Consider the following 24964-nt stretch of genomic DNA (forward strand, 5'->3'; position numbering starts at 1 on the left):
GCTGCCCATCCGGGCACGTATGCTGGGCGAACAGGTCTTCACCCAGGTGCGGCACTCTAGATGTTGAGGGCGCGGAGGTGGTAGCGGCGCCCAGATTTACCAGGCCTTGCGACCAGGCTTGGGGCACCCTGAAGGTGAAGGGCACCGTAAAGACGGCGGCGCCCGGGTGTTCCTGGCCTTGCGACCAGGCCGGTGGTTCGGCAGAGGTAGGGGGCGCTGTTCGTACTGCGGCGCCCGGGGGCACTCTGCCTTGCGACCAGGCCGGTGGCGTCTCCTGCTTGGCCGCGCTCTGGATTGAGGCGCGTGACGTAGCAGGGGGCGTGGCCGCGGCTCCGGCCGCTTGAGGCCTAGCTTGGAGCGATGACGCAGCGGCTACGGGAACGGTGAGTGGGGCTTCAGGCTCTGCGACGGGGAGCTGGGGCAGGTTTACGGCTTCTGGGCACGGGATGCTGTCGTCCCCATTACCTGCCTTTATCTCTTCGGCTCCCTCCGCGGCGTCGTCTCCGGCCGTCGTCCCTCCTTCGCCGTCCTCAGAGGTGGACTTGCTCCTCGCTGCGGGTGGCATGCTTCGCTGGCGGGCTCCAGCCTGCTGGGCCATCTCTCGAGTCCACTCCACCAGTGTTTCCTGCTGCACCCGGGCCATCCTCCGTGCGAGGCCCTCCAACGCGGTCTGTGCACGCTCCCGATCTCCGGGGAGCTGCGCCAGGATCTCCAGCAGGCCTTCTGGAGTGGCGACCTGCAACAGGCTCCTGACCACTGGGTCGGTGCTGCCTGACTCTCCCTCCATCTCCGGGTGTGTTCTCTCTGGACTCTCCTCCAGACTCCTCCAAGCTGCTCCCATCTTCTTTCTTTTTTTTTTCTGTCTACGCCCATCCCGAGGGCGGTCCTGGGGCAACTTTGTGATTGCCAGTTCCAGGGGCAGTTCTCTCACGCTGATGGACATATCAATCATCACAGTCTCTGCTGGTGGGGGCGGTTTCCACTTTTGGCGCCATTTTCGGTCCTGGCCCACGATGGGAGGTGGCCTCTTGCCATCCTTTGGCACGCCCATAATGGCGTCCGCTCTGCCAAGGCGGGAAACCTTCTCAGATGGCGGGAACCGCTTCCCAGTGGCGGGAAACTCTGTGGATGGCGGGAAAAGACTGCAGATGACGGGCAAATGGCGGGAACTGATCCGAGATGGCGTCCGATGGCGGGGACCCTCTGGAATTGGCGGGAGACTTCTTTTTGAGGTAAATGCGATCTTTTCCTCAGGCACGCAGTACCCGGTTGTTGCGGGCACGTGATCCTGCCGACTACGCCAAAGTTGACGCGCCCCCTGGGCCATGTTGTTAGGGATTCCCGGAGCCGGATCAGATGGGGGTTGTAGTCTCCGAGTGGCTGTGACCCGGTCCGTGCCCAGGGTGTCAAACTCAGTGTGCGGCAGTCCTTATTGATGTTATTAGTGTCGACTACGCCACCCGTTGATTTGCGGTCAAAAGGCCGCCGCTGCAAGATGGTCCGCTGAGGCTGGTGGTGTGTGTGCAGCTGCGGTAGTATAACCCCCAACGGGAGGGGTATAGCCTCAGGGGGTCAGCCGTGGAGGATGGTGGTTGTGAAGGTGCAGCAAGGAGACTCAGAGGCATAAAATGCAGTTCCAGGGTTTTACTTACTGGTGTTGCTCGGGTCACTGTGTACAGCAGTGACCACCCAAGCCGTGCTGCGTCCACCAGGTCCTGGACTCGGTCAACTCCCAGGCAACTCCGGAGTGTAGTCCTGAGCTCCCTTTCTGACTTGTCCTCCTCTCCGGCCTTCCCCACCAGGGATCCACCTAAGTCCGGCTCCCTCGGGCCTCTTGTTGGTAAACCCTTGTCTCTGGGTTCCCTGACCCTATTCTTGGTTTGCCTTCCGGGTGGATTTAGTGGGTGGTCGTGGCAGATCCTGCCCACGACCTCCAGTCTCTGGCTAAGGATTAGGGCCCTCCACCAGCTTGGGATCCGGTACCCTTGTGCCAACTCTTCACCCTCTGATCTAATTTTGGGTTCTTGGAGTTCCCTCTTCTCCCCCTCTGGGTCCTTCTTTCTCCTCTCTCTCTCTTGGCCTTGGAGCTGGCTGAGCTGCTCTGCTTCTCTGACTCAACTCTGACTGACTGACCCTGATCTAAGATGGTTCCCACCTTATATACTCCCTCTATGTGTGAGCTCAGGTGACCAGCACCCAATGAGCTCCTAGCACTACCCAGACTGCTCCCCCTATCTGCCCCTACACTACTGGGATGTTCCACCCCCCTCCCACTCCAGCCAGGAACAGACACTGTCGTACCTGCACATAAACTGGTGGGAGTACCGTCGGCCTGTTCCTCGGAAATGGGATGTGTGTAGTGCATGCAGCCTACTAGCTCAGTTCCACACTCCATCCTTACCCGGGAGTGGAATATCACACCTCTGGGTTGAGGTGCAATACCCCTGTAGCAGCCGAATCCTCAGGGTGCTACATACACAGTGACTGCACCAGCAGAATAGTGAGCGCAGCTCTGGAGTATAACACAGGAGGTAACTCAGAATCAGTAATGTAATGTACGTACATAGTGACTGCACCAGCAGAATAGTGAGTGCAGCTCTGGAGTATAATACAGGATGTAACTCAGGATCAGTAATGTAATGTATGTACACAGTGACTGCACCAGCAGAATAGTGAGTGCCGCTCTGGAGTATAATACAGGATGTAACTCAGGATCAGTAATGTAATGTATGTACACAGTGACTGCACCAGCAGAATAGTGAGTGCCGCTCTGGAGTATAATACAGGATGTAACTTAGGATCAGTAATGTAATGTATGTACACAGTGACTGCACCAGCAGAATAGTGAGTGCCGCTCTGGAGTATAATACAGGATGTAACTCAGGATCAGTAATGTAATGTATGTACACAGTGACTGCACCGGCAGAATAGTGAGTGCAGCTCTGGGGTATAATACAGGATGTAACTCAGGATCAGTAATGTAATGTATGTACACAGTGACTGCACCAGCAGAATAGTGAGTGCAGCTCTGGAGTATAATACAGGAGGTAACTCAGGATCAGTAATGTAATGTATGTACATAGTGACTGCACCAGCAGAATAGTGAGCGCAGCTCTGGAGTATAATACAGGATGTAACTCAGGATCAGTAATGTAATGTATGTACACAGTGACTGCACCAGCAGAATAGTGAGTGCAGCTCTGGAGTATAATACAGGAGGTAACTCAGAATCAGTAATGTAATGTATGTACATAGTGACTGCACCAGCAGAATAGTGAGTGCAGCTCTGGAGTATAATACAGGATGTAACTCAGGATCAGTAATGTAATGTATGTACACAGTGACTGCACCTGCAGAATAGTGAGTGCAGCTCTGGAGGATAATACAGGATGTAGCTCAGGGTCAGTAATGTAATGTATGTACACAGTGACTGCACTAGCAGAATATTGAGCGCAGCTCTGGAGTATAATACAGGATGTAACTCAGGATCAGTAATATAATGTATGTACACAGTGACTGCACCAGCAGAATAGTGAGTGCAGCTCTGTAGATAATACAGGATGTAACTCAGGATCAATAATGTAATGTATATACACAGTGACTGCACAAGCAGAATAGTGAGTGCAGCTCTGGAGTATAATACAGGATGTAACTCAGGATCAATAATGTAATGTATGTACACAGTGACTGCACCAGCAGAATAGTGAGTGCAGCTCTGGAGTATAATACAGGAGGTAACTCAGGATCAGTAATGTAATGTATGTACACAGTGACGGCACCAGCAGAATAGTGAGTGCAGCTCTGGAGTATAATACAGGATGTAACTCAGGATCAGTAATGTAATGTATGTACACAGTGACTGCACCAGCAGAATAGTGAGTGCAGCTCTGGAGTATAATACAGGATGTAACTGAGGATCAGTAATGTTATGTATGTACACAGTGACTGCACCAGCAGAATAGTGAGTGCAGCTCTGGAGTATAATACAGGATGTAACTCAGGATCAGTAATGTAATGTATGTACACAGTGACTGCACCAGCAGAATAGTGAGTGCAGCTCTGGAGGATAATACAGGAGGTAACTCAGGATCAGTAATGTAATGTATGCACACAGTGACTGCACCAGCAGAATAGTGAGCACAGCTCTGGAGTATAATCCAGGAGGTAACTCAGAATCAGTAATGTAATGTATGTACATAGTGACTGCACCAGCAGCAGAATAGTGAGTGCAGCTCTGGAGTATAATACAGGATGTAACTCAGGATCAGTAATGTAATGTATGTACACAGTGACTGCACCAGCAGAATAGTGAGTGCAGCTCTGGAGGATAATACAGGAGGTAACTCAGGATCAGTAATGTAATGTATGTACACAGTGACTGCACCAGCAGAATAGTGAGCACAGCTCTGGAGTATAATCCAGGAGGTAACTCAGAATCAGTAATGTAATGTATGTACATAGTGACTGCACCAGCAGCAGAATAGTGAGCGCAGCTCTGGAGTATAATACAGGAGGTAACTCAGAATCAGTAATGTAATGTATGTACATAGTGACTGCAACAGCAGAATAGTGAGTGCAGCTCTGGAGTATAATACAGGAGGTAACTCAGGATCAGTAATGTAATGTATGTACATAGTGACTGCACCAGCAGAATAGTGAGCGCAGCTCTGGAGTATAATACAGGATGTAACTCAGGATCAGTAATGTAATGTATGTACATAGTGACTGCATCAGCAGAATAGTGAGTGCAGCTCTGGAGTATAATACAGGATGTAAATCAGGATCAGTAATGTAATGTATGTACACAGTGACAGCACCAGCAGAATAGTGAGTGCAGCTCTGGAGATAATACAGGAAGTAACTCAGGATCAGTAATGTAATGTATGTACACAGTGACTGCACCCGCAGAATAGTGAGTGCAGCTCTGGAGGATAATACAGGATGTAGCTCAGGGTCAGTAATGTAATGTATGTACACAGTGACTGCACCAGCAGAATAGTGAGTGCAGCTCTGGAGTATATATAATACAGGATATAACTCAGGATCAGTAATGTAATGTATGTACACAGTGACTGCACCAGCAGAATAGTGAGTGCAGCTCTGGAGATAATACAGGAAGTAACTCAGGAACAGTAATGTAATGTATGTACACAGTGACTGCACCAGCAGAATAGTGAGCGCAGCTCTGGAGTATAATACAGGATGTAACTCAGGATCAGTAATGTAATATATGTACACAGTGACTGCACCAGCAGAATAGTGAGTGCAGCTCTGGAGTATAATACAGGATGTAACTCAGGTTCAGTAATGTAATGTCTGTACACAGTCACTGCACCCGCAGAATAGTGAGTGCAGCTCTGGAGGATAATACAGGATGTAACTGAGGATCAGTAATGTTAAATATGTACACAGTGACTGCACCAGCAGAATAGTGAGTGCAGCTCTGGAGTATAATACAGGATGTAGCTCAGGGTCAGTAATGTAATGTATGTACACAGTGACTGCACCAGCAGAATAGTGAGTGCAGCTCTGGAGTATAATACAGGATGTAACTCAGGATCAGTAATGTAATGTATGTACACAGTGACTGCACCAGCAGAATAGTGAGTGCAGCTCTGGAGTATAATACAGGATGTAACTCGGGATCAGTAATGTAATGTATGTACACAGTGACTCCACCAGCAGAATAGTGAGTGCAGCTCTGGAGTATAATACAGGATGTAACTCAGGATCAGTAATGTAATGTATGTACACAGTGACTCCACCAGCAGAATAGTGAGTGCAGCTCTGGAGATAATACAGGAAGTAACTCATAATCAGTAATGTAATGTATGTACAGAGTGACTTTACCAGCAGAATAGTGAGTGCAGCTCTGGAGTATAATATAGGATGTAACTCAGGATCAGTAATGTAATGTATGTACACAGTGACTGCACCAGCAGAATAGTGAGTGCAGCTCTGGAGATAATACAGGAAGTAACTCAGAATCAGTAATGTAATGTACGTACATAGTGACTGCACCAGCAGAATAGTGACCGCAGCTCTGGAGTATAATACAGGATGTAACTCAGGATCAGTAATGTAATGTATGTACACAGTGACTGCACCAGCAGAATAGTGAGCGCAGCTCTGGAGTATAACACAGGAGGTAACTCAGAATCAGTAATGTAATGTACGTACATAGTGACTGCACCAGCAGAATAGTGAGTGCAGCTCTGGAGTATAATACAGGATGTAACTCAGGATCAGTAATGTAATGTATGTACACAGTGACTGCACCAGCAGAATAGTGAGTGCCGCTCTGGAGTATAATACAGGATGTAACTCAGGATCAGTAATGTAATGTATGTACACAGTGACTGCACCAGCAGAATAGTGAGTGCAGCTCTGGAGTATAATACAGGATGTAACTCAGGATCAGTAATGTAATGTATGTACACAGTGACTGCACCAGCAGAATAGTGAGCGCAGCTCTGGAGTATAACACAGGAGGTAACTCAGAATCAGTAATGTAATGTACGTACATAGTGACTGCACCAGCAGAATAGTGAGTGCAGCTCTGGAGTATAATACAGGATGTAACTCAGGATCAGTAATGTAATGTATGTACACAGTGACTGCACCAGCAGAATAGTGAGTGCCGCTCTGGAGTATAATACAGGATGTAACTCAGGATCAGTAATGTAATGTATGTACACAGTGACTGCACCAGCAGAATAGTGAGTGCAGCTCTGGGGTATAATACAGGATGTAACTCAGGATCAGTAATGTAATGTATGTACACAGTGACTGCACCAGCAGAATAGTGAGTGCAGCTCTGGAGTATAATACAGGAGGTAACTCAGGATCAGTAATGTAATGTATGTACATAGTGACTGCACCAGCAGAATAGTGAGCGCAGCTCTGGAGTATGATACAGGATGTAACTCAGGATCAGTAATGTAATGTATGTACACAGTGACTGCACCAGCAGAATAGTGAGTGCATCTCTGGAGTATAATACAGGAGGTAACTCAGGATCAGTAATGTAATGTATGTACATAGTGACTGCACCAGCAGAATAGTGAGTGCAGCTCTGGAGTATAATACAGGATGTAACTCAGGATCAGTAATGTAATGTATGTACACAGTGACTGCACCTGCAGAATAGTGAGTGCAGCTCTGGAGTATAATACAGGATGTAACTCAGGATCAGTAATGTAATGTATGTACACAATGACTGCACCAGCAGAATAGTGAGTGCAGCTCTGGAGGATAATACAGGATGTAGCTCAGGGTCAGTAATGTAATGTATGTACACAGTGACTGCACTAACAGAATATTTAGCGCAGCTCTGGGGTATAATACAGGATGTAACTCAGGATCAGTAATATAATGTATGTACACAGTGACTGCACCAGCAGAATAGTGAGCGCAGCTCTGGAGTATAATACAGGATGTAAATCAGGATCAGTAATGTAATGTATGTACACAGTGACAGCACCAGCAGAATAGTGAGTGCAGCTCTGGAGATAATACAGGAAGTAACTCAGGATCAGTAATGTAATGTATGTACACAGTGACTGCACCAGCAGAATAGTGAGTGCCGCTCTGGAGTATAATACAGGATGTAACTCAGGATCAGTAATGTAATGTATGTACACAGTGACTGCACCAGCAGAATAGTGAGTGCAGCTCTGGGGTATAATACAGGATGTAACTCAGGATCAGTAATGTAATGTATGTACACAGTGACTGCACCAGCAGAATAGTGAGTGCAGCTCTGGAGTATAATACAGGATGTAACTCAGGATCAGTAATGTAATGTATGTACACAGTGACTGCACCAGCAGAATAGTGAGCGCAGCTCTGGAGTATAACACAGGAGGTAACTCAGAATCAGTAATGTAATGTACGTACATAGTGACTGCACCAGCAGAATAGTGAGTGCAGCTCTGGAGTATAATACAGGATGTAACTCAGGATCAGTAATGTAATGTATGTACACAGTGACTGCACCAACAGAATAGTGAGTGCCGCTCTGGAGTATAATACAGGATGTAACTCAGGATCAGTAATGTAATGTATGTACACAGTGACTGCACCAGCAGAATAGTGAGTGCAGCTCTGGGGTATAATACAGGATGTAACTCAGGATCAGTAATGTAATGTATGTACACAGTGACTGCACCAGCAGAATAGTGAGTGCAGCTCTGGAGTATAATACAGGAGGTAACTCCGGATCAGTAATGTAATGTATGTACATAGTGACTGCACCAGCAGAATAGTGAGCGCAGCTCTGGAGTATGATACAGGATGTAACTCAGGATCAGTAATGTAATGTATGTACACAGTGACTGCACCTGCAGAATAGTGAGTGCAGCTCTGGAGTATAATACAGGATGTAACTCAGGATCAGTAATGTAATGTATGTACACAGTGACTGCACCAGCAGAATAGTGAGTGCAGCTCTGGAGTATAATACAGGAGGTAACTCAGGATCAGTAATGTAATGTATGTACATAGTGACTGCACCAGCAGAATAGTGAGTGCAGCTCTGGAGTATAATACAGGATGTAACTCAGGATCAGTAATGTAATGTATGTACACAGTGACTGCACCTGCAGAATAGTGAGTGCAGCTCTGGAGTATAATACAGGATGTAACTCAGGATCAGTAATGTAATGTATGTACACAATGACTGCACCAGCAGAATAGTGAGTGCAGCTCTGGAGGATAATACAGGATGTAGCTCAGGGTCAGTAATGTAATGTATGTACACAGTGACTGCACTAACAGAATATTTAGCGCAGCTCTGGAGTATAATACAGGATGTAACTCAGGATCAGTAATATAATGTATGTACACAGTGACTGCACCAGCAGAATAGTGAGTGCAGCTCTGTAGATAATACAGGAAGTAGCTCAGAATCAGTAATGTAATGTATGTACACAGTGACTGCACCAGCAGAATAGTGAGTGCAGCTCTGGAGTATAATACAGGATGTAACTGAGGATCAGTAATGTTATGTATGTACACAGTGACTGCACCAGCAGAATAGTGAGTGCAGCTCTGGAGTATAATACAGGATGTAACTCAGGATCAGTAATGTAATGTATGTACACAGTGACTGCACCAGCAGAATAGTGAGTGCAGCTCTGGAGGATAATACAGGAGGTAACTCAGGATCAGTAATGTAATGTATGCACACAGTGACTGCACCAGCAGAATAGTGAGCACAGCTCTGGAGTATAATCCAGGAGGTAACTCAGAATCAGTAATGTAATGTATGTACATAGTGACTGCACCAGCAGCAGAATAGTGAGTGCAGCTCTGGAGTATAATACAGGATGTAACTCAGGATCAGTAATGTAATGTATGTACACAGTGACTGCACCAGCAGAATAGTGAGTGCAGCTCTGGAGGATAAAACAGGAGGTAACTCAGGATCAGTAATGTAATGTATGTACACAGTGACTGCACCAGCAGAATAGTGAGCACAGCTCTGGAGTATAATCCAGGAGGTAACTCAGAATCAGTAATGTAATGTATGTACATAGTGACTGCACCAGCAGCAGAATAGTGAGCGCAGCTCTGGAGTATAATACAGGAGGTAACTCAGAATCAGTAATGTAATGTATGTACATAGTGACTGCAACAGCAGAATAGTGAGTGCAGCTCTGGAGTATAATACAGGAGGTAACTCAGGATCAGTAATGTAATGTATGTACATAGTGACTGCACCAGCAGAATAGTGAGCGCAGCTCTGGAGTATAATACAGGATGTAACTCAGGATCAGTAATGTAATGTATGTACATAGTGACTGCATCAGCAGAATAGTGAGTGCAGCTCTGGAGTATAATACAGGATGTAAATCAGGATCAGTAATGTAATGTATGTACACAGTGACAGCACCAGCAGAATAGTGAGTGCAGCTCTGGAGATAATACAGGAAGTAACTCAGGATCAGTAATGTAATGTATGTACACAGTGACTGCACCCGCAGAATAGTGAGTGCAGCTCTGGAGGATAATACAGGATGTAGCTCAGGGTCAGTAATGTAATGTATGTACACAGTGACTGCACCAGCAGAATAGTGAGTGCAGCTCTGGAGTATATATAATACAGGATATAACTCAGGATCAGTAATGTAATGTATGTACACAGTGACTGCACCAGCAGAATAGTGAGTGCAGCTCTGGAGATAATACAGGAAGTAACTCAGGAACAGTAATGTAATGTATGTACACAGTGACTGCACCAGCAGAATAGTGAGCGCAGCTCTGGAGTATAATACAGGATGTAACTCAGGATCAGTAATGTAATATATGTACACAGTGACTGCACCAGCAGAATAGTGAGTGCAGCTCTGGAGTATAATACAGGATGTAACTCAGGTTCAGTAATGTAATGTCTGTACACAGTCACTGCACCCGCAGAATAGTGAGTGCAGCTCTGGAGGATAATACAGGATGTAACTGAGGATCAGTAATGTTAAATATGTACACAGTGACTGCACCAGCAGAATAGTGAGTGCAGCTCTGGAGTATAATACAGGATGTAGCTCAGGGTCAGTAATGTAATGTATGTACACAGTGACTGCACCAGCAGAATAGTGAGTGCAGCTCTGGAGTATAATACAGGATGTAACTCAGGATCAGTAATGTAATGTATGTACACAGTGACTGCACCAGCAGAATAGTGAGTGCAGCTCTGGAGTATAATACAGGATGTAACTCAGGATCAGTAATGTAATGTACGTACACAGTGACTCCACCAGCAGAATAGTGAGTGCAGCTCTGGAGTATAATACAGGATGTAACTCAGGATCAGTAATGTAATGTATGTACACAGTGACTCCACCAGCAGAATAGTGAGTGCAGCTCTGGAGATAATACAGGAAGTAACTCAGAATCAGTAATGTAATGTATGTACAGAGTGACTTTACCAGCAGAATAGTGAGTGCAGCTCTGGAGTATAATATAGGATGTAACTCAGGATCAGTAATGTAATGTATGTACACAGTGACTGCACCAGCAGAATAGTGAGTGCAGCTCTGGAGATAATACAGGAAGTAACTCAGAATCAGTAATGTAATGTATGTACATAGTGACTGCACCAGCAGAATAGTGACCGCAGCTCTGGAGTATAATACAGGATGTAACTCAGGATCAGTAATGTAATGTATGTACACAGTGACTGCACCAGCAGAATAGTGAGCGTAGCTCTGGAGTATAACACAGGAGGTAACTCAGAATCAGTAATGTAATGTACGTACATAGTGACTGCACCAGCAGAATAGTGAGTGCAGCTCTGGAGTATAATACAGGATGTAACTCAGGATCAGTAATGTAATGTATGTACACAGTGACTGCACCAGCAGAATAGTGAGTGCCGCTCTGGAGTATAATACAGGATGTAACTCAGGATCAGTAATGTAATGTATGTACACAGTGACTGCACCAGCAGAATAGTGAGTGCAGCTCTGGGGTATAATACAGGATGTAACTCAGGATCAGTAATGTAATGTATGTACACAGTGACTGCACCAGCAGAATAGTGAGTGCAGCTCTGGAGTATAATACAGGATGTAACTCAGGATCAGTAATGTAATGTATGTACACAGTGACTGCACCAGCAGAATAGTGAGCGCAGCTCTGGAGTATAACACAGGAGGTAACTCAGAATCAGTAATGTAATGTACGTACATAGTGACTGCACCAGCAGAATAGTGAGTGCAGCTCTGGAGTATAATACAGGATGTAACTCAGGATCAGTAATGTAATGTATGTACACAGTGACTGCACCAGCAGAATAGTGAGTGCCGCTCTGGAGTATAATACAGGATGTAACTCAGGATCAGTAATGTAATGTATGTACACAGTGACTGCACCAGCAGAATAGTGAGTGCAGCTCTGGGGTATAATACAGGATGTAACTCAGGATCAGTAATGTAATGTATGTACACAGTGACTGCACCAGCAGAATAGTGAGTGCAGCTCTGGAGTATAATACAGGAGGTAACTCAGGATCAGTAATGTAATGTATGTACATAGTGACTGCACCAGCAGAATAGTGAGCGCAGCTCTGGAGTATGATACAGGATGTAACTCAGGATCAGTAATGTAATGTATGTACACAGTGACTGCACCAGCAGAATAGTGAGTGCAGCTCTGGAGTATAATACAGGAGGTAACTCAGGATCAGTAATGTAATGTATGTACATAGTGACTGCACCAGCAGAATAGTGAGTGCAGCTCTGGAGTATAATACAGGATGTAACTCAGGATCAGTAATGTAATGTATGTACACAGTGACTGCACCTGCAGAATAGTGAGTGCAGCTCTGGAGTATAATACAGGATGTAACTCAGGATCAGTAATGTAATGTATGTACACAATGACTGCACCAGCAGAATAGTGAGTGCAGCTCTGGAGGGTAATACAGGATGTAGCTCAGGGTCAGTAATGTAATGTATGTACACAGTGACTGCACTAACAGAATATTTAGCGCAGCTCTGGAGTATAATACAGGATGTAACTCAGGATCAGTAATATAATGTATGTACACAGTGACTGCACCAGCAGAATAGTGAGTGCAGCTCTGTAGATAATACAGGAAGTAGCTCAGAATCAGTAATGTAATGTATGTACATAGTGACTGCACCAGCAGAATAGTGAGCGCAGCTCTGGAGTATAATACAGGATGTAAATCAGGATCAGTAATGTAATGTATGTACACAGTGACAGCACCAGCAGAATAGTGAGTGCAGCTCTGGAGATAATACAGGAAGTAACTCAGGATCAGTAATGTAATGTATGTACACAGTGACTGCACCAGCAGAATAGTGAGTGCCGCTCTGGAGTATAATACAGGATGTAACTCAGGATCAGTAATGTAATGTATGTACACAGTGACTGCACCAGCAGAATAGTGAGTGCAGCTCTGGGGTATAATACAGGATGTAACTCAGGATCAGTAATGTAATGTATGTACACAGTGACTGCACCAGCAGAATAGTGAGTGCAGCTCTGGAGTATAATACAGGAGGTAACTCAGGATCAGTAATGTAATGTATGTACATAGTGACTGCACCAGCAGAATAGTGAGCGCAGCTCTGGAGTATGATACAGGATGTAACTCAGGATCAGTAATGTAATGTATGTACACAGTGACTGCACCAGCAGAATAGTGAGTGCAGCTCTGGAGTATAATACAGGATGTAACTCAGGATCAGTAATGTAATGTATGTACATAGTGACTGCACCAGCAGAATAGTGAGTGCAGCTCTGGAGTATAATACAGGATGTAACTCAGGATCAGTAATGTAATGTATGTACACAGTGACTGCACCTGCAGAATAGTGAGTGCAGCTCTGGAGTATAATACAGGATGTAACTCAGGATCAGTAATGTAATGTATGTACACAATGACTGCACCAGCAGAATAGTGAGTGCAGCTCTGGAGGATAATACAGGATGTAGCTCAGGCTCAGTAATGTAATGTATGTACACAGTGACTGCACTAACAGAATATTTAGCGCAGCTCTGGAGTATAATACAGGATGTAACTCAGGATCAGTAATATAATGTATGTACACAGTGACTGCACCAGCAGAATAGTGAGTGCAGCTCTGTAGATAATACAGGAAGTAGCTCAGAATCAGTAATGTAATGTATGTACATAGTGACTGCACCAGCAGAATAGTGAGCGCAGCTCTGGAGTATAATACAGGATGTAAATCAGGATCAGTAATGTAATGTATGTACACAGTGACAGCACCAGCAGAATAGTGAGTGCAGCTCTGGAGATAATACAGGAAGTAACTCAGGATCAGTAATGTAATGTATGTACACAGTGACTGCACCAGCAGAATAGTGAGTGCCGCTCTGGAGTATAATACAGGATGTAACTCAGGATCAGTAATGTAATGTATGTACACAGTGACTGCACCAGCAGAATAGTGAGTGCAGCTCTGGGGTATAATACAGGATGTAACTCAGGATCAGTAATGTAATGTATGTACACAGTGACTGCACCAGCAGAATAGTGAGTGCAGCTCTGGAGTATAATACAGGATGTAACTCAGGATCAGTAATGTAATGTATGTACACAGTGACTGCACCAGCAGAATAGTGAGCGCAGCTCTGGAGTATAACACAGGAGGTAACTCAGAATCAGTAATGAAATGTACGTACATAGTGACTGCACCAGCAGAATAGTGAGTGCAGCTCTGGAGTATAATACAGGATGTAACTCAGGATCAGTAATGTAATGTATGTACACAGTGACTGCACCAGCAGAATAGTGAGCGCAGCTCTGGAGTATGATACAGGATGTAACTCAGGATCAGTAATGTAATGTATGTACACAGTGACTGCACCAGCAGAATAGTGAGCGCAGCTCTGGAGTATAATACAGGATGTAACTCAGGATCAGTAATGTAATGTATGTACATAGTGACTGCACCAGCAGAATAGTGAGCGCAGCTCTGGAGTATAATACAGGATGTAACTCAGGATCAGTAATGTAATGTATGTACACAGTGACTGCACCTGCAGAATAGTGAGTGCAGCTCTGGAGTATAATACAGGATGTAACTCAGGATCAGTAATGTAATGTATGTACACAGTGACTGCACCAGCAGAATAGTGAGTGCAGCTCTGGAGTATAATACAGGATGTAACTCAGGATCAGTAATGTAATGTATGTACACAGTGACTGCACCAGCAGAATAGTGAGTGCAGCTCTGGAGTATAATACAGGATGTAACTCAGGATCAGTAATGTAATGTATGTACACAATGACTGCACCAGCAGAATAGTGAGTGCAGCTCTGGAGGATAATACAGGATGTAGCTCAGGGTCAGTAATGTAATGTATGTACACAGTGACTGCACCAGCAGAATAGTGAGTGCAGCTCTGGAGTATAATACAGGATGTAACTCAGGATCAGTAATGTAATGTATGTACACAGTGACTGCACCTGCAGAATAGTGAGTGCAGCTCTGGAGTATAATACAGGATGTGACTCAGGATCAGTAATGTAATGTATGTACACAATGACTGCACCAGCAGAATAGTGAGTGCAGCTCTGGAGGATAATACAGGATGTAGCTCAGGGTCAGTAATGTAATGTATGTACACAGTGACTGCACCAGCAGAATAGTGAGTGCAGCTCTGTAGATAATACAGGAAGTAGCTCAGAATCAGTAATGTAATGTATGTACATAGTGACTGCACCAGCAGAATAGTGAGCGCAGCTCTGGAGTATAATACAGGATGTAAATCAGGATCAGTAATGTAATGTATGTACACAGTGACAGCACCAGCAGAATAGTGAGTGCAGCTCTGGAGATAATACAGGAAGTAACTCAGGATCAGTAATGTAATGTATGTACACAGTGACTGCACCCGCAGAATAGTGAGTGCAGCTCTGGAGGATAATACAGGATGTAGCTCAGCGTCAGTAATGTAATGTATGTACACAGTGACTGCACCAGCAGAATAGTGAGTGCAGCTCTGGAGATAATACAGGAAGTAACTCAGGATCAGTAATGTAATGTATGTACACAGTGACTGCACCAGCAGAATAGTGAGTGCAGCTCTGGAGTATAATACAGGATGTAACTCAGGATCAGTAATGTAATGTATGTACACAGTGACTGCACCAGCAGAATAGTGAGTGCAGCTCTGGAGGATAATACAGGATGTAGCTCAGGGTCAGTAATGTAATGTATGTACACAGTGACTGCACTAACAGAATATTTAGCGCAGCTCTGGAGTATAATACAGGATGTAACTCAGGATCAGTAATATAATGTATGTACACAGTGACTGCACCAGCAGAATAGTGAGTGCAGCTCTGTAGATAATACAGGATGTAACACAGGATCAGTAATGTAATGTATGTACATAGTGACTGCACCAGCAGAATAGTGAGCGCAGCTCTGGAGTATAATACAGGATGTAAATCAGGATCAGTAATGTAATGTATGTACACAGTGACAGCACCAGCAGAATAGTGAGTGCAGCTCTGGAGATAATACAGGAAGTAACTCAGGATCAGTAATGTAATGTATGTACAGTGTGACTGCACCAGCAGAATAGTGAGTGCAGCTCTGGAGTATAATACAGGATGTAACTCAGGATCAGTAATGTAATGTATGTACACAGTGACTGCACCCGCAGAATAGTGAGTGCAGCTCTGGAGGATAATACAGGATGTAGCTCAGGGTCAGTAATGTAATGTATGTATACAGTGACTGCACCAGCAGAATAGTGAGTGCAGCTCTGGAGTATAATACAGGATGTAGCTCAGGGTCAGTAATGTAATGTATGTATACAGTGACTGCACCAGCAGAATAGTGAGTGCAGCTCTGGAGATAATACAGGAAGTAACTCAGGATCAGTAATGTAATGTATGTACACAGTGACTGCACCAGCAGAATAGTGAGCGCAGCTCTGGAGTATAACACAGGAGGTAACTCAGAATCAGTAATGTAATGTACGTACATAGTGACTGCACCAGCAGAATAGTGAGTGCAGCTCTGGAGTATAATACAGGATGTAACTCAGGATCAGTAATGTAATGTATGTACACAGTGACTGCACCAGCAGAATAGTGAGTGTCGCTCTGGAGTATAATACAGGATGTAACTCAGGATCAGTAATGTAATGTATGTACACAGTGACTGCACCAGCAGAATAGTGAGTGCAGCTCTGGGGTATAATACAGGATGTAACTCAGGATCAGTAATGTAATGTATGTACACAGTGACTGCACCACCAGAATAGTGAGTGCAGCTCTGGAGTATAATACAGGAGGTAACTCAGGATCAGTAATGTAATGTATGTACATAGTGACTGCACCAGCAGAATAGTGAGCGCAGCTCTGGAGTATGATACAGGATGTAACTCAGGATCAGAAATGTAATGTATGTACACAGTGACTGCACCAGCAGAATAGTGAGTGCAGCTCTGGAGTATAATACAGGAGGTTACTCAGGATCAGTAATGTAATGTATGTACATAGTGACTGCACCAGCAGAATAGTGAGTGCAGCTCTGGAGTATAATACAGGATGTAACTCAGGATCAGTAATGTAATGTATGTACACAGTGACTGCACCAGCAGAATAGTGAGTGCAGCTCTGGAGTATAATACAGGATGTAACTCAGGATCAGTAATATAATGTATGTACACAGTGACTCCACCAGCAGAATAGTGAGTGCAGCTCTGGAGTAAAATACAGGATGTAACTCAGGATCAGTAATGTAATGTATGTACACAGTGACTCCACCAGCAGAATAGTGAGTGCAGCTCTGGAGTATAATACAGGATGTAACTCAGGATCAGTAATGTAATGTATGTACACAGTGACTGCACCAGCAGAATAGTGAGTGCAGCTCTGGAGTATAATACAGGATGTAGCTCAGGATCAATAATGTAATGTATATACACAGTGACTGCACAAGCAGAATAGTGAGTGCAGCTCTGGAGTATAATACAGGATGTAGCTCAGGGTCAGTAATGTAATGTATGTACACAGTGACTGCACCAGCAGAATAGTGAGTGCAGCTCTGGAGTATAATACAGGATGTAACTCAGGATCAGTAATGTAATGTATGTACACAGTGACTGCACCAGCAGAATAGTGAGTGCAGCTCTGGAGTATAATACAGGATGTAACTCAGGATCAGTAATGTAATGTATGTACACAGTGACTCCACCAGCAGAATAGTGAGTGCAGCTCTGGAGTATAATACAGGATGTAACTCAGGATCAGTAATGTAATGTATGTACACAGTGACTCCACCAGCAGAATAGTGAGTGCAGCTCTGGAGATAATACAGGAAGTAACTCAGAATCAGTAATGTAATGTATGTACAGAGTGACTTTACCAGCAGAATAGTGAGTGCAGCTCTGGAGTATAATATAGGATGTAACTCAGGATCAGTAATGTAATGTATGTACACAGTGACTGCACCAGCAGAATAGTGAGTGCAGCTCTGGAGTATAATACAGGATATAACTCAGGATCAGTAATGTAATGTATGTACACTGTGACTGCACCAGCAGAATAGTGAGTGCAGCTCTGGAGTATAATACAGGATGTAACTCAGGATCAGTAATGTAATGTATGTACACAGTGACTCCACCAGCAGAATAGTGAGTGCAGCTCTGGAGTATAATACAGGATGTAACTCAGGATCAGTAATGTAATGTATGTACACAGTGACTCCACCAGCAGAATAGTGAGTGCAGCTCTGGAGATAATACAGGAAGTAACTCAGAATCAGTAATGTAATGTATGTACATAGTGACTGCACCAGCAGAATAGTGACCGCAGCTCTGGAGTATAATACAGGATGTAACTCAGGATCAGTAATGTAATGTATGTACACAGTGACTGCACCAGCAGAATAGTGAGTGCAGCTCTGGAGTATAATACAGGAGGTAACTCAGGATCAGTAATGTAATGTATGTACACAGTGACTGCACCAGCAGAATAGTGAGTGCATCTCTGGAGTATAATACAGGAGGTAACTCAGGATCAGTAATGTAATGTATGTACACAATGACTGCACCAGCAGAATAGTGAGTGCAGCTCTGGAGTATAATACAGGAGGTAACTAAGGATCAGTAATGTAATGTATGTACACAGTGACTGCACCAGCAGAATAGTGAGTGCATCTCTGGAGTATAATACAGGAGGTAACTCAGGATCAGTAATGTAATGTATGTACATAGTGACTGCACCAGCAGAATAGTGAGTGCAGCTCTGGAGGATAATACAGGATGTAGCTCAGGGTCAGTAATGTAATGTATGTACACAGTGACTGCACTAACAGAATATTTAGCGCAGCTCTGGAGTATAATACAGGATGTAACTCAGGATCAGTAATATAATGTATGTACACAGTGACTGCACCAGCAGAATAGTGAGTGCAGCTCTGTAGATAATACAGGAAGTAGCTCAGAATCAGTAATGTAATGTATGTACATAGTGACTGCACCAGCAGAATAGTGAGCGCAGCTCTGGAGTATAATACAGGATGTAAATCAGGATCAGTAATGTAATGTATGTACACAGTGACAGCACCAGCAGAATAGTGAGTGCAGCTCTGTAGATAATACAGGAAGTAACTCAGGATCAGTAATGTAATGTATGTACACAGTGACTGCACCCGCAGAATAGTGAGTGCAGCTCTGGAGGATAATACAGGATGTAGCTCAGGGTCAGTAATGTAATGTATGTACACAGTGACTGCACCAGCAGAATAGTGAGTGCAGCTCTGGAGATAATACAGGAAGTAACTCAGGATCAGTAATGTAATGTATGTACACAGTGACTGCACCAGCAGAATAGTGAGTGCAGCTCTGGAGTATAATACAGGATGTAACTCAGGATCAGTAATGTAATGTATGTACACAGTGACTGCACTAGCAGAATAGTGAGTGCAGCTCTGGAGGATAATACAGGATGTAGCTCAGGGTCAGTAATGTAATGTATGTACACAGTGACTGCACTAACAGAATATTTAGCGCAGCTCTGGAGTATAATACAGGATGTAACTCAGGATCAGTAATATAATGTATGTACACAGTGACTGCACCAGCAGAATAGTGAGTGCAGCTCTGTAGATAATACAGGATGTAACACAGGATCAGTAATGTAATGTATGTACATAGTGACTGCACCAGCAGAATAGTGAGCGCAGCTCTGGAGTATAATACAGGATGTAAATCAGGATCAGTAATGTAATGTATGTACACAGTGACAGCACCAGCAGAATAGTGAGTGCAGCTCTGGAGATAATACAGGAAGTAACTCAGGATCAGTAATGTAATGTATGTACACAGTGACTGCACCCGCAGAATAGTGAGTGCAGCTCTGGAGGATAATACAGGATGTAGCTCAGGGTCAGTAATGTAATGTATGTATGACGCGCCCCTGGGCCTGTGTCGCGCTGCGTTGCGCACGCGGGAGCTTACCCGGAGCCGGATCTGTTTAGGGTTGTAGTCTCGTGGCGGTGACCCGGTCCGTGCCCAGGGAGTCAAACTGGACGGCAGTCTGTTAGCGGTAGAAAATGGTTGATGACTACGCCACCCGTTGAGTGCAGCCAGGAAGCTGCTGCTGCAGGGCAGACCGCTGAGGCCGGTGGAAGGATGGTGCAGCGTGATAGTATAACCCCCAACGGGAGGGGTATGGCCTCAGGGCAGCCGACATGGATGATGGGGGTAGCAAGAACCACTCAGAGACGGTATGGTAGCGTTCAGGGTCTTTACTGGTAACAACGATAGACCCTCCCGGAGTACTTGCTAGCGAACGGGGCCTGGTCAGTCCTTGAGCAGATGGGATCTCCCCTGGCCAGGCGTAGTTGTAGGCCTCCCAAGCTGACTGTACTCTTCTGGCTACCTTGCTAGAAGCTGATGTAAGTAGCCCACGTCCCTGAGTGTACCGTGTGGTGCTCACCCGTATGGCCGGTGACTCGGGGCCTTCTAATGGCTTCCGCTCCACGATGGCGGTGCTGGTCCCACGCGTGTGACCGGGCCTTCGGGCTTCTGGGCCAGGGGACCTGAAATCCCCTGCCTGACGGATTCTGCTGCTGGGTAGAAGTTAGTCCCCACAGCCTCGGACTCCGGGTCCGGTAAAGAATCTTCTTAGTCAGGGCGAGCTCTTTAGCTGCCAGCCCCTGACTCCTTGTGACTCTGCTGCTTCCTATGCTGCTCTTGTCTCTACTCTTCCTGGACTCCCTAAACCTGCCTCAGCCCCGGGTTTATACAGGGGAAGTTCTTCCCCTCCCAAGGCTGGGCAGGAGGTGTGGCATGCACAGGATCCCTGACCAAAGGACCTCCCACCTGCTCTCAGACGTAATATCTCTATCACTGTGACAACCAGACCCCTGGGGTGTCACACTCCCCCCTAGTGAAATTTAGTACTCCGGGACTAAACACTTTTTAGAAAAATATAACAAGGTATATCAAAGAACAATAAAATACAATAAGGAAACACAATAAGATGGTCACGGATGTCCGCAACCGGGTGCAGTCTTTGAAGAAAAGCAAAGGTGTCCATTTCACCAACACAGGGAGACGTAACCAGGTAGGGGTCTGTCCTACCCCGAGTCCTTAACAGTCTCTAGTCCATCCTGGGTTACGCTCCAACTATATACAAAGGATTCCCGGTAAATCCACCGAAGACTCCTAAAAACAACTAGAAACACAAAATTACACACAAGCAACAATAAACAGGTAAACATTGTAAAACAACTTAAACATTTAGATCCTCCAACGTGCGGGTAACTGGCCTCTAGTGGCCCTAGTGGACCTACGGAGCTGACTGTCTGGCCCTGAACTACAGGGTGTAGGAGCTGTCAAGGGTAAACTGGGCAGCTGTCTACCGGCTCTTTGTCTCACTAGGGGTACGGCAGGCTCACTATAAGCAGAGGGTGGATTCTCCTGTTCCGCTTGGGTGGAGTCTTCTGCCTCCTGGACCGGCTGCTCTTCCAGCTCTACCCGTTGCTCCGTAGGTTCTTGGGATGATGGTTGGAGGAAGGTGAGTACGGGTACCACAACTGCACCATTGACTTGAGTCCAAGACCGAGGGAAGTCCCCGAGCACGGTACTAACCATATCTTCCCTTTCTTCCACGGGTCGATGGTCTTCCTGTTCCTCCTCAGGGTTCCTCAGTTGTTCGGGGCACTTCTTCAGGTGGTCCCGGGATACAATGGCTGTGGTTTCCCCTCCGTCTTTACTGATGGTACAGACCTTCGGGTTCTCGTGGCTTGAGGGCAGTACGGTGTACGGGTCCTTCTCCCACTGGTCGTCCAACTTGTGGAGCCGTCTCTTCCTCTTCAAGACCTGCTCTCCGGGTACCAGGGGAACAGCGGGAGCATACTGGTTGTAAGTCTTCTCTTGTCTTTCCCTAGCCTGACAGAGACTTCGCTCCACGCTCTCCTGTACTTTCCGGTACTGCTGCTGCCTCTCTGTGTCCCAGTCCGTTTCTGGTGAAGTGTCCTCGGGCGTCAGGACTCCCATTTCCAGGTCAACAGGTAACTTACCAGGTCTTGCCCTCATTAGGTAAGCCGGGGTACAGTTGGTGGAACCTACCGGGATGTGGTTGTATAGGTCCACCAGATCGGGCAACTTCTCAGGCCACAGACTGCGTTCTTCCAGGGGCAACGTTTTTAGAAGATCCATTACCACCTGGTTCATTTTCTCACAAAGTCCATTAGTTTGCGGATGGTAGGGTGTCGTCCTTATCTTCCGGCAGCCATACAGATTGCAGAATTCCTGGAAGACCTCCGCTTCAAAGGCAGGTCCCTGGTCCGTCAGCACTTGGTCCGGGTACCCGTGTGGACGGCAAAAGTGCTGCTGGAAGGCTCTAGCTGCTGTTCGAGCCGTTAAGTCCTTGATGGGGACGACAACCAGAAACCGGGAGTAATGATCCACGATGGTTAACGCGTAGACGTAGCCACTTCTGCTGGGGGTCAGTTTTACATGATCCAAGGCTACCAGTTCCAACGGTTGCCGGGTGACGATGGACTGCAGGGGAGTCTTCTGGCTGGCCCGGTCCTTCCTTCTCAGATTGCACGGGCCACAGTCTCTGCACCACTTCTCGATGGTTCCCCTCATGCCTACCCAGTGGAACCGCTCGCGCAGCAGGAACTCCAGCTTTTTCCACCCGAAGTGTCCAGCTCCGTCGTGGTATGCCTCCATCACCATGGCTGCGTCTCTTCGTGGCACCACTACTTGCCAGAGTAGTTCATGCGTCCTGGAGTTAACCATTCTGCGGCACAACTTCCCCTTGTAAAGGAACAGTCGACTCTTCTCTGCCCATAGTTGTTTGGCTTCCTCTGGAGCGTCTGATTCCAGGCTAGCCTCCGGGCGAGTCAGCATCTCCTTCACCAGTCGGACGGCAGGGTCGCTGTCTTGCGTTTCCGCCCAGTTGTAGTGAGGTAAGGGGTTCAACGTAGCAGCCTGCTTACTCCTTACCCGGTGGGAATACTGGATAGTCCCATGACGGTGGAACGCAGGGAGTTCAACTTCTTCCAGTCCCTCCGGATCTTCTCCTCCGTCCGGCAGGTTGGGCATCCTGGACAGGGCGTCCGCGTTGGTATTGGAGCGCCCTGCCCGGTATTTAATTGTGAACTCGTAGTTGGACAGACGGGCCATCCACCTCTGCTCCAGGGCACCGAGTCTTGCCGTGTCCAGGTGTGTCAGCGGGTTGTTATCCGTGTATACGGTGAACCGGGAAGAAGCGAGGTAATGCCTAAAGCGCTCGGTGACTGCCCATACCACGGCCAGGAACTCTAGCTTAAATGAGCTGTAATTTTCGGGGTTCCTTTCGGTGGGTCGCAGTTTTCGGCTGGCATAGGAGATTACTCGTTCTCTCCCCTGCTGAATCTGGGACAGTACGGCTCCTAGCCCGATGTTACTGGCGTCGGTGTAGAGGATGAAGGGCTGGCTATAGTCCGGGTACGCCAAGATTTCATCCCCCGTGAGGGCCATCTTCAGCTGGCGGAAGGACTCTTCTTCTAGCTTTTCCCATTTGAAGGGCGGCTTCTGGTTCTTGGCCTTCCGGGACTGGCCTATCAGGAGGTCCTGCATAGGTGCTGCCTTTTTGGTGAAACCGGGAATAAACCTTCGGTAGTAGCCTACCAACCCTAGGAACTGCCGCACTTCTTTTACGCTGGAGGGGCTTGGCCATCCCTTAATTGCGGTGATCTTATCGGGGTCGGGAGCCACTCCGTCAGCGCTCACCACGTGTCCCAGGTATTGCACCTTTGGTTTCAGGAGGTGACACTTGGAGGGTTTCACCTTTAGGCCGTAACTCGCCAGAGCTTCGAACACCTCCGCCAGGTGTTTCAGGTGGTCCTCATAAGTTTTGGAGTATACGATGACATCGTCCAGGTACAACAGGACCGTCTCGAAGTTTCTGTGGCCCAGACAGCACTCCATTAATCGTTGGAAGGTTCCTGGGGCGTTGCAGAGTCCGAACGGCATGCAGGTGAACTCGCTAAGTCCCATCGGGGTGGTGAATGCGGTCTTCTTCCGGTCCGCCTCTGCTACAGGAACCTGCCAGTACCCGCTAGTGAGATCCAAGGTAGAGAAGAAGTTAGCAGATCTTAAAGCAGCCAATGACTCCTCTATCCTTGGTAAGGGGTACGCATCCTTGTGTGTGATACGGTTGATTTTCCGGTAATCTACACACATCCTCATGGTGTTGTCTTTCTTTTTGACTAAAACTAGTGGGGCTGCCCAGGGGCTACAGCTATCCCGGATTACCCCAGCCTCCTTCATGTCTCTAAGCATCCCCTTGGCGTGTTGGTAATGTGCAGGGGGTACGGGTCGATACCTCTCTTTTATGGGAGGATGATCTCCCGTGGGGATGCGGTGTTCTACCCCCTTGACTCGCCCGAAGTCTAACGGGTGTTTACTAAACACTCTCTCATACTCTTGAACCACCCGATAGACTCCTTGTTTCTGGTGTGAGGGAGTGGAGTCAGTACCCAGATGTAGTTGCTGACACCAGTCCTCCATGTCTTTCTTAGAGCCGTTACCTTCCTCCGGGTGAGATGGAGGCAAGGGTTCCACAGATTGTATAGAATTTTGATTAGTGGTATATAATTTGGCTAGCGTGGCATACCGGGGCAGGTACACTTCCCTCTCCCCGATATTTATTATGCGAACGGGCACCCTCCCATGGCGTACATTGACCACCCCCCGTGCTGTCAAAATGGTGGGCCTACTGTCTGAGTAAACTGGTTCTACCATTGCCTGGTAATCTCTACCTCTCAGACCAATAGCTGCCCGGCACCAAATCATCATTTCACTTTTTGGGGGCATGGCAATAGGAAAAGGGTCACACATTCTTACGCTACCAATCTCACCGCCGGAGAGTTCCACTTGTTGCCGTTGCATCAGTGCCCGGATCTCTTTCTGGAGCACCCGCTGCTCGCCGGAGCTGGCATTCTTG

The sequence above is a fragment of the Phyllobates terribilis genome, unplaced genomic scaffold (assembly GCF_046119375.1).
Source record: "Phyllobates terribilis strain yellow unplaced genomic scaffold, ASM4611937v1 Scaffold_7__3_contigs__length_470593459, whole genome shotgun sequence".
Taxonomy (NCBI): Eukaryota; Metazoa; Chordata; class Amphibia; order Anura; family Dendrobatidae; genus Phyllobates; species Phyllobates terribilis.